We start from the raw sequence: 9,851 nt of genomic DNA on the forward strand, positions 1-9,851 counted from the left end.
TTGAAAGCTGTGTGCACATTTATGAGCAGACCACTTCAAATAGCTATTGGTATGAAACTTAATAAGCTTAAGGAGGGCATTGTCAGGCATTTGGGTCGCAAGTCGCCCACCCCTTTCAAGTGGCATTAGCGGGTCCCAGCTTTAAAAGCTTAATGAATGAGCACGTAATGCTCAGTAGGCAGTCTTGATACAAACTACAATTGGGCCCAAAAGACAGCTTTTTAAAATTTTTTTATTTTTTTATTTATTTGATCTGCTGATTTCTCAGAATTGGGTAAACTGTTGCTGGTTGTATTGATTTATGCTAGAATCACTTGAAAACATCATTTGGCTAGCTATTTTAGGTAACCTAGCTTGATCTTTGTTCTGGTTTTTCTCAAACACTGAAAAAAAACAACAACAAATCAATGGTCCTTTGGCCACTGGAAGCCTCACCTTGATTTCACTTCTATTATGTGAAAACACAGATACACACCACAGCGCTGTTTATCTACATATGTATGGATATTATATTTATACTTATAATGGGATTTTAATAACTTTCTCTTGGTTGTGATTCTACTTTGGTTACAAGTCAATCTAGGATTCTTACCCTTAGTCTTAATCTGATGACAAACTGGTTCCTCAAGTACTACTTAATGGCCTCTCGGTTTGATACAGAAACTATTCTTATTTTCATTGGAGAGCTTTGCAACAAACAGTAGTTTATCTCTAGATCTGTCAGACTCCCAGGGAAATAATAGCTCCTGACATTTGTAGGGTTAAAATATAGGATTAATGATCAGCTTTTAATGTGCAAATTAAGCATTCATCAAAAAAGTATTCGGCCTCCCTTTTACCCATCTTTAACCTCAGATTCTCTCTTGAAATAAAAGCAGGCTGCCTCCGCCTCACCTGACAGGAGCCACATTAGAATGACACTTCTAGCTAGATTTTTAGGGTAAAATAGGAAATGACAAGGAAGACTACTTGGGAAAGTGGCTTTAGAGAAGTTAATGGTTAACTTTAAAAGCTTCAAGGCCCAGATTTCAGCCTAACAAACACAGTGGTCAGATTTCCCCTCACCGTTGGGCAGGGCTGGCCGAGATGGGAGCAGAGGGCCAGAATGGCTCCCATGTCCTAGAACTGAGAGCTCATCTTTGGCTAGTTCTGAGTAAGCTGGAAAGGACCCTTCTCCCCCGCCCCCCAGTACCTCAGCATAATTGCCTGCTTTCTTTAAGCACTTAATGACATTCTTTGTGGTCAGACCATCTTAACATTTATACAAGAGTTTTCACTCATGGCAACCTACTGAGAGGTACTTCTATACACCAAATTACACGGTTAAAACCTATAATATATTTGTGAAACTGGAAAAGGCATTTTAAATGCTGAAAGGAGCTGTGTGTTTGTTGTCTACCACAAGAGGGGACATTTATTTTGCAAACATATTTGCATGGCAGTGACGACTTTCATGGCTGACATCTCTCCTGCTAAATAGAGTCCCCCTCTTTCTTGAAAAAAGATTATTTGCCATTTTCAAACCTCGTTTTTGCCATTTTGGCAAGTTTGGGGTTTCTGTGACCCGTTTATTTATTGTAATATTCGCGATTCTCAAGTCTTTCTTTTCCCCGCTATACTGTTTGAAATGATTTCTTTGGGCTTGGTCCCTTCAGCGTAGGGCACATGGTCTCAGGACGGAGCGCCCACGGAGACTTCCAGAACGGCACACGCGGTGTGCGCACACCTGTCACACACTGTGTGATGAAGACACCCTGCGCTGGCGACCAGCACGGTTTGGGGGTCGTCCTTAATAGCGCAGCGTGCAGGGTAATGGGGAAAGCACAATGACACCACTGGGCACTTGGTTATAACCAACTGCTGCTAAATGGCTCCGGGGGAGGGGGGGGTTCTTTTGTCATTTCAGTGACAAGGCGAATCTGAATGGAGACCACTGATTCTAAGGACCTAGCAATACATTGTTAACAGCACCGCGCAAGTACGAATTAACCTCACTCATCCCCTTTTCAGGGCCTTTAGCTAGGAGGCCACGGGAGGCAGAGGGCTTATAGAAGCGTGTTTTTAAATTAAAATGGCCTTCGCTAAGGGTGACATGGATTATTAACAAACACTGGGACACACACGTGAACCTTCAAACATCATCCCTGATTTTAACCAGTAGAACCTCAGGGAGTGTCTGCGACTCCAGGGTGTTTGCCCTCAGCATTCAGCCAGAGCGCTCTGCGCCTGACCCAGGGGGACAAAGTCGGGGACTCGGGGGGGGGGGGTGCGCTGCGGTGTGGATCCCAGGGCTCATAAAAGGCACCTTTTTTCCCAGTGTGGCGGGCCTCGGCCCTTCATGCTGACCCGAGGCGCCTGTCCACCGCAGAGCTGCTCCCGCCCCACGTGGCCCTGCATGCACAGCAGCAGGTGAGCGCGCCGGCCCTCGGTCCCTGCGCCTGCGCGGGAGGGAGGTGCCTGTGCTCCTGCGGCGAGCCGGGCGCCATCCCCGGACACTCCGCCTGTGAGCGCCGCTCCGTCGGGCCCCGTGCGGGAGCCTCGGCTGAGACGAACTACTTTCCATTAGCCTCGCGCGCGCTGGCGGGAGCGCGTACACATGGCGTCGCCGTCAGGAACGCGCGTCGTTTCTTCGCCAGGGCCGATGCGACAGAAACCGGCCACGTCCACGGCGCATCCATTTTCTGATTCCGTGTCCTTATTGTCTGTTTACATGTCTTGCGTAAGGAGGGCGTGGAGATGGGTCTTCCCTCGTTGCTAGGAAACGGAGCTGAAACTGTGTTAAATATCAGTCGTTTCAGGCCCCCCTTCTGCGTCCCTCTTCTCGCCCCGCCTCCTCCGATGACCACGGCACGGACACCACGGCGTGCCGCCAAGACGTGCGGGGACAGCTCTGTCCAGGGACCTGTCCGTTTTACGCCATCGAGAACCCCGAGATGGTTTTGGGGGAAGACAGCGCGTTCAGAGGCCTTTCCCCTCAGACGATAAGCGGGCTGGCACCAGGGCGAACCCGCACGGCCTTCACGCCCTCGGGCCAGAGACTTGCTTGAAGGACGGGGGATGTTAAATTCGGAGGAGAAAATTAACTATCGACTATAGCGGGGGCGGCGATTCATTCATTCATTCTGCTGTGCTTTCTGCACCTGGTGACAACTTAGGGATGTTAAAATCACTTTAGACCTTTAAACATAAGTGAACATGGCGGTGAAAACAACTTTCAGGCATGGGAAGAACCGCTGTCAAAACCCCCTCACAGATCTGTGCTTCTGCGGAACACGAACCAAAAGATACCCGCGAATGGCAAGATGAAGCGGCCAGTTAACATTACTTTACAAAGCCATCGAAACGCCCGACGTGTGGCCCCGGAACCTCATCCGCCGGTATTTTGTTGGTGAGATAGCTTGGGGGTTTCCAAAACTTAAACAGGGTTGGACAGTTGATAAGAGCGCAGCCATATGCACACTTGTGACATAAAAGTGACAATTCGCACAGAAATCGGTTACGTTTTTCCGGAAGAGTGACCGAGACGTGTCACAAACATTAGACAAGGAAAATAAATATATTTCTCAACTAATGTTGTAGGTCCTATGTCGGATTATGATCACTTTGTATTTAGCAAAGTAACAAATGACTTATGTTTAGATGTTCCGAATAATTATTGCGTTCAGAACCTCTTTATAGATCTCCAGTCTTAAAAACACCACCGACTTCTTTAAATGAAAATGTCCATTTACTTCCTTATCAAATATTTGTCTTCCATTTTTTTATGTCCCTTAAGAGACTGATCAATGGTCCTTTAGCTAAAATCAGAGACATCGATAAAAACGCAAATAAAAGACACAAGTGATCTTGAGAAAAGCAAAGCTCAGAAGCCCGTTTATGTGCTTCTCAGATGGTCGCGTTGGCAGTTTCGTTATTTTAGAAACCATGAAAAGAACCGCGCGTTCATTTATTTATCAGTCCTCGGCTGTCTCAGAGTGTCGGAGGACCGGGGTTAGCATCTGCCCCCCCACCTCCGGGACAACGTGGAGCGGCTGTCCCAGCACAGCCTGGGACCCGGTCCGCTGCCGCCTGGTTCGGCGCCTGCAAGGCGGTGTGGGGCTGAGGACAACCGTGTTTTCAGAGAGCGCCCCACTCGCCACGTCTCCCTGCCCCCGTCGGCCTGCCCCTGTCCTCTGAGGCGCAGCTGCGGGCCTGGAGAGTAACGCGTCGGCAGCGTCTTTAAGGGGACGACGGTGTCCGCGTTGCCCCAGCGCTGGCGCTGCCACCTGTAATCCGCCCGCGGGAAGCAGGGAGAACTTCGGTCCCCTCCCAGGCAGCTGTCGCCAGGCTCCTCTGCTCAGTTAGTAATCTCCCGCAGGGCCGCCTCCCATTGGCTGGGGCCGCGCCCGGGCGGCTGCGTCTCCATGGCGATGGGAGGCCGCGCGGAGGCCCAGCGGGCGCCGGGTCCCGCCCGGGGAGGCCGGGAGGCCGCGGATTGACACCCGGTGCGGGTGCCCGCCGCGGCGCGGTGGGAAGGTCGCAGGGGCTGTTGGAACCGGAGGTAATCACTGTGCGTCATGTAAATAAATGAAAATGTCCATTTATTTCGGTGTCCAAGGAGGGACCCCGAAACCTCAGAAGTCCTGCGGACTGCGCCTCGTGGACGTGCATATGCCTGAAAGGCGCTGACGGCTGGAGTTAACCGACGCTGAAAACGCCCTGAGCACTTGCCCGCGGGGAAATTAAGACGGCAGCATTCGCCATTGGAAGTGAAAAGCCGAACGGATCGGCGATCAGCGACGCCGAGTCAGGCTTCCGACCGTGCCTGGGAAGCGCCGGGCGACGCCCGCGGGCCGCAGGTGCCAGGGCCGCGGGGGCCAGGACTGCGCGTGCGCCCGGGACGTCCGGGCGCGCTTCCCGCTGCGCACGTGGTGCTGGGAAGACAATTCGCTTCACACTGTTCGCTGCGCAGTTCGTTTTGCGCCTGTTAGACAGCGTTAATGGGACAAATTGTGGCCCGGGGGTGTGGTCGCTGGTCAGAGAAAGGGCTTTGTGCTCAGGGGCTCCATCAGTGAGACAGCAAAGACGGCCATAGTAAAAGTGATATGATGGGAGATGACTTCCATTCAGTGAACCCAATTATTAGTGCTAATTGGGGCCAGGTGAAGCATGGATAATTGAAATTCACAGATAATCCAAAAACCTCTATTTAACCAATAACTTCAAGCTTCTTTCCCATCAAACCAATTACCAGGAAAGCTAACAAATAGAAAAATGGATTAAATCGAATTTCAGCTCCCCGAAGCCCCCCACGATGACATCTTTTCACTGAAGAATTCAGAACAGCAGCGGAGGCTGGCCTAGTTACACAGAGTGCACAGCAGTCGCAGAAGAGAAGGTTATGTCCCCAAAGCGTGTTTGTCAGCCGGCTCTTCCAAACCTGGGTGCTGTGGCCGGGTTCTGCGGTGGCCAGGGGGTACAGAGGGCCGGCGGTGACCTAATGACACAGGAAATATATTTAGAGTCCTAAGTGCCTTAGTCGGTCCCCTCTGAACCCTAAACCCTTACTTATCCTCAAACCCCTAAATCTTTCTGAGCCCTAAACCTAAGATATTTTTAACTGAAGTAAAAACACAACATCAAATTAACCACGTTTATGTGGACAACGTGGCGGCCTTTAGTGCCCTCCCCATGCCCTGCAACCATCACCTCTGTCGACTTTCTAAGCATTTTCATCGCCCCCAAAAGAAACCCCTTTGGACCCATTAGAAATCCCGCTGCCACAGACCTGCGTCCCGCCCCTAAGGATTTGCCCGTTCTGGACAGTCTGTTGAGCGGAGCCACACGCAGGGCCGTGGGCGTCCGGCTTCCTTCCCGCGGTACACACAGGGTCACCCGCGCAGTGCGCTGTCAGGCCTGCTCTGCCACGGAACATGCCGGTGATCGGCGGCGCCGCAGTTCACTGGTGGACGCCTGGCGTCTCCATCACGTGGCGGCGGGCCTGACGCGGCGTCTCGCCGGACGTCTGTGGGCCGCGCGGGAAGTGGGTCGCGATGGAGACGGACGGCGGCCCGCGAGGCTCCCTCAAAGGGAACCGGGCTGGCGCCCCGACAAGTGCTGTTGGCAGGGGACGTCTCTCAAAAAGTGCCAACAGAGAAGGATCATCCAGGACAGGACACCGCGTGGAGGCGGGGCAGGGGCGCAGGAAGGCACCCGCCTTCCAGGAGAATAGGAACATTTTGACCTCGGTAAATCCACACAAAAGCGACATGAAAATTTCATATGAAGTATCCCAAAATGAAAGTTTTTAGAGCAATATATGAGTCATCACATATACCATGAATACTATTTTTGATTCCTGGCCCCTGCAGTGATGCCCTCGGTGTGACATTCTGGGTGGCGTGACAGAGGGAACCTTCTAGAACTGTCATCCATAATGTTTAGCATCCACCTCGCCCCCCCCCCCCACAAGCCAGCAAAGGGGTCAGGGCTGGCCGAGGCCTTAGGCAGCGTTTACCAAGCACTGCGGGTGCTTCGGGCGGGCGCCCCTCCCTCACAGAGCCAGCCCCCAGGTGGGGACACATACCTGCGTCCCGAGGGAAGGGACTAAGTGACGCCGTGCAGAGGTGAAAGGAGCAGAACGCATCACGGGGAGGCGGAGCCCGCCGGCCGCTTCCTCCTCGGAGGCAGCAGCCCCTGCGGGCGGCCAGCTCCATCCTGGGGGCTGACGGCCACAGCGCGAACGCGAACGGGGCGAGCGACCGGCCAGCAGAGGGAAGGCAGATTGAGCGGGAGGGGGGCCAGGGAGGGGCCGTCTACCTGGCTAGGCCAGGAAGGATGAGGAGGTGACAGCCGAGCGGACTTGCTGGCCGGCAGGGCGAGTCCCCCGCAGCGGGCCTCTGTCCTCTGTGCTTCCGCTCTGCCCTGCATACACTGCCCTCCCCTCCGGGGCCAGAGTCGATGGCCAGCCACGGCTCTGCGTGCTTCTCGCGTGCCCCCCACGTGCGTCACAGATGGATACAGTGCGTCTGTGTCACTGCGTTCAACCCTCGGGTGTGCTTGGCAGGGTCGTTTCAAAATTTCAGTAAGCTAGCCCCAAATCGAAATATCTATGGAGTATCCCTGCTCCGGCCCCACGTGCCGATGATGAAGCGCGGTCAGAGTCACCCCGGCTCGGTTCCGCGTGGGGTCCCGTGCGGCTTCAAGAAATGCCTTAACAGAGGCGAGAATATCCGACAAGTCAGGATGATCAGCGGAACGAGCGACCTCACTCGCAGGAGTGTCGGCCCCGGCATGTCTGAGAGCAGGTGCGTCAGGTGCCAATTAAACACATCGGCCTCACGCGGGCCAAAATCTAGCCAGGATTTCCAAACTGAAATCTGCATGACACGCTCGTTCTCGCATTTGCAGGCAGACACCGCCGCCACCCCCCCCCCCCGGGGCCCCCAGGCAAAGCCCCGCCTGCTGGGCTGTCCCCTTGGCTCCTGGGGACAAACGTCCTCGCTGTGAAGGGGGTGCGGAAGGTGCCGGGCTCCGGTTAGCTGGGCTCCGGCAGAACCTGGCGCGCGGCCTTGGCCTGCCGCCTGCTGTGCTGGTCGGTCCCCCGCGCGGGAGGGGCCTGGCGCTCGCTCTCGCCTTTGCGCCGCCTGCGTGCGGCATCCACGAAGCGTTTACGGAGCGAACGAGCGAACGAGTGTGTGTCGGGACTAGGACCGCGTTTCGTGACTAGGCCAGGGACCTGCGTAGTGGGGTGAGGTGACATCGTCTGCCAGCCGTTTGTGAAATCACGTGATTAAACACCCGCTTAGTTGGGCAAAAAGCTTATTCTGAAACGCAGCACACGGCGGGCCTGGAGCGGTGACTCTCCGATGTCATCCACGCTGTCAGCGCCGAGTGTGGCCTGCTTCGCTGGCTCACTGCCCACCCAAGACGCAGGCCGGCGAGCTGGCCCGCAGGCCCCGGGGTCCGGACTGGGGCTGGGCAGGGCGGGCAGGGATTCCGGCACTGAAATGAACGTAGGACAGGGGACGAAGATGTTGCGGGAGGAGAAGTAGGGACTCCGAGGAGGTGCATCTCCCACAGACTTCTCCCGGCTCCTTCAGGAAGCCCGCCCTGGGCCTCTAACCAGAACGGACCCAGACTGTCGCCCGCCACATGCAGCCCAAGGGGGCTCGTTGCGTAGCATTTGCTTTTCCACTTATTCTCTTCAAAGAAACTGCCCACGAGCTGCCCAACAGGCCCTGGGCATGCACGACTCCCAGTAAATGTGGAGAGGTGGTGACAAGGGACAGCGTGGCCTTGCCCACACTCAGCCCCCTCAGCAGCCCGCCACGCCGTGATGTCAGCCATTACCTGTCGCGATTAACTGGACAGAAACAGGCAGGTTGGAGGAGGCGGCTGCCTCAGGTGAAGTCGCAGGGACCCGCCGGCCCAGGCCGAATCACTCCGGTTTGTTTTCCAAAGGCGTCTGCTGTGAATCTGATCCCCCTCTTTTTTGGCGCGCCTCGTTCCACGAGAGCTTCAGGCTGTCTTAATAGTGCATCACCCTCCTCAAACAATAGAGTGGGGAGGAAGGCTCGGAAGGAGGAGGTTTCCCAGAAATGATTCTGAGGCTGCCACAGAGATCAGGAGATCGGGAGGGACAGACTTCTATTTCATTCCGTCTCTCTGCACTTGAGTCTCAAGCACATCACGTGTAGCTATGGAATTAACCTTGCCAGGTAAACACGGGCCAGAATTCTAAAGTGTAGAAAGACACACCTCAGTAAATTGTACACGGCATTATGGTAAAAAGCATGGGAAGGAGGAGAACTTAAATTGCTGAGTGTCGTCGTGATGGATTCTTACCGCGTTCGTCTAGCCCACGTGCATTTGCTGAGCCCCCCTGCAGAATGCCGCTCTGAGCGGGGCAGGGTCGCACGAACAGCGTCTGCACTGGGCCCCACTGTCCTGTCCTTACGGCTCTTGGGAGACTGGCTCTCACCGTCTCCCCCGGCAACTTCCTGGAGGATTTCGCCGCCTCTGTGCTGGGAAGTGCCTCCTTGCAGCTCTCTAGAAGTCCCTCAAGCCGCTTACTGCCCCAGCCTCCCTTCAGGATGTCACTTGCCTGGGAAAGCTGCAACACACGGTTTCATCTTCTGCTAGATGCGATAGACACCGATTCCAACCTTTACGACCGCTATTAATTATGCACTTGAGATTTCAATAGCCAGTGAACAAAGATTTCACTAATATGCTGTAATCAGGCAGAGAGAGACAGCAGCGGATGAATTGCAAATTTATGTAAAGCTACGTTTACCGGAAGAAATTTCCCAGCGTGAGGGCGCACAGAGGGAACACACTAGTTTGCGTCAGCGGCTGCCGGCTGTGGAGAGGGCCCAGCAGCACCGCCGAACCTCTTGGGGCGGTGGCGATGCCGCGAGAGAGGTTTTGTCAGAGGTGACATGGCTGCCGCTGGGCGTCTCTGAGACGCTAAATAGCACTTTTTCTTAAAGTCACGCTTTAACGGGCAATCGATGCTTATTTCGCGACAGCCACGGCCTGTGCTGCTTCCTGAAGCCAGTGACCCCTTCCAGGCAGAGCGGCAGGTTGTCTCATGAATAATGAAAAGGCGATTTGTCATTAACATGCTGTGACTTCATTTTTTAAAGAAGATCATTTGGCAGTAGTTGAAGTTCAAGGGACTTGGGTTAAAGGTCATCCGTGCCCCGCTTTCTGTTATCTTGGGCAAGTTACTCAGCCCCTCCGAGCCCCTGTTTCTGTATCCGTGGGATGGACGCCACCTTTCCTACAGGGCAGGTCCCTGTGGGGCGTGGATGAGACCATGTGCCTGCCGCCTCCTGACAGGATCTGCCGGACAGCTGGCACCCAGC

This window comes from Rousettus aegyptiacus, unplaced genomic scaffold (assembly GCF_014176215.1).
Source record: "Rousettus aegyptiacus isolate mRouAeg1 unplaced genomic scaffold, mRouAeg1.p scaffold_m13_p_12, whole genome shotgun sequence".
NCBI classification, from domain to species: Eukaryota; Metazoa; Chordata; class Mammalia; order Chiroptera; family Pteropodidae; genus Rousettus; species Rousettus aegyptiacus.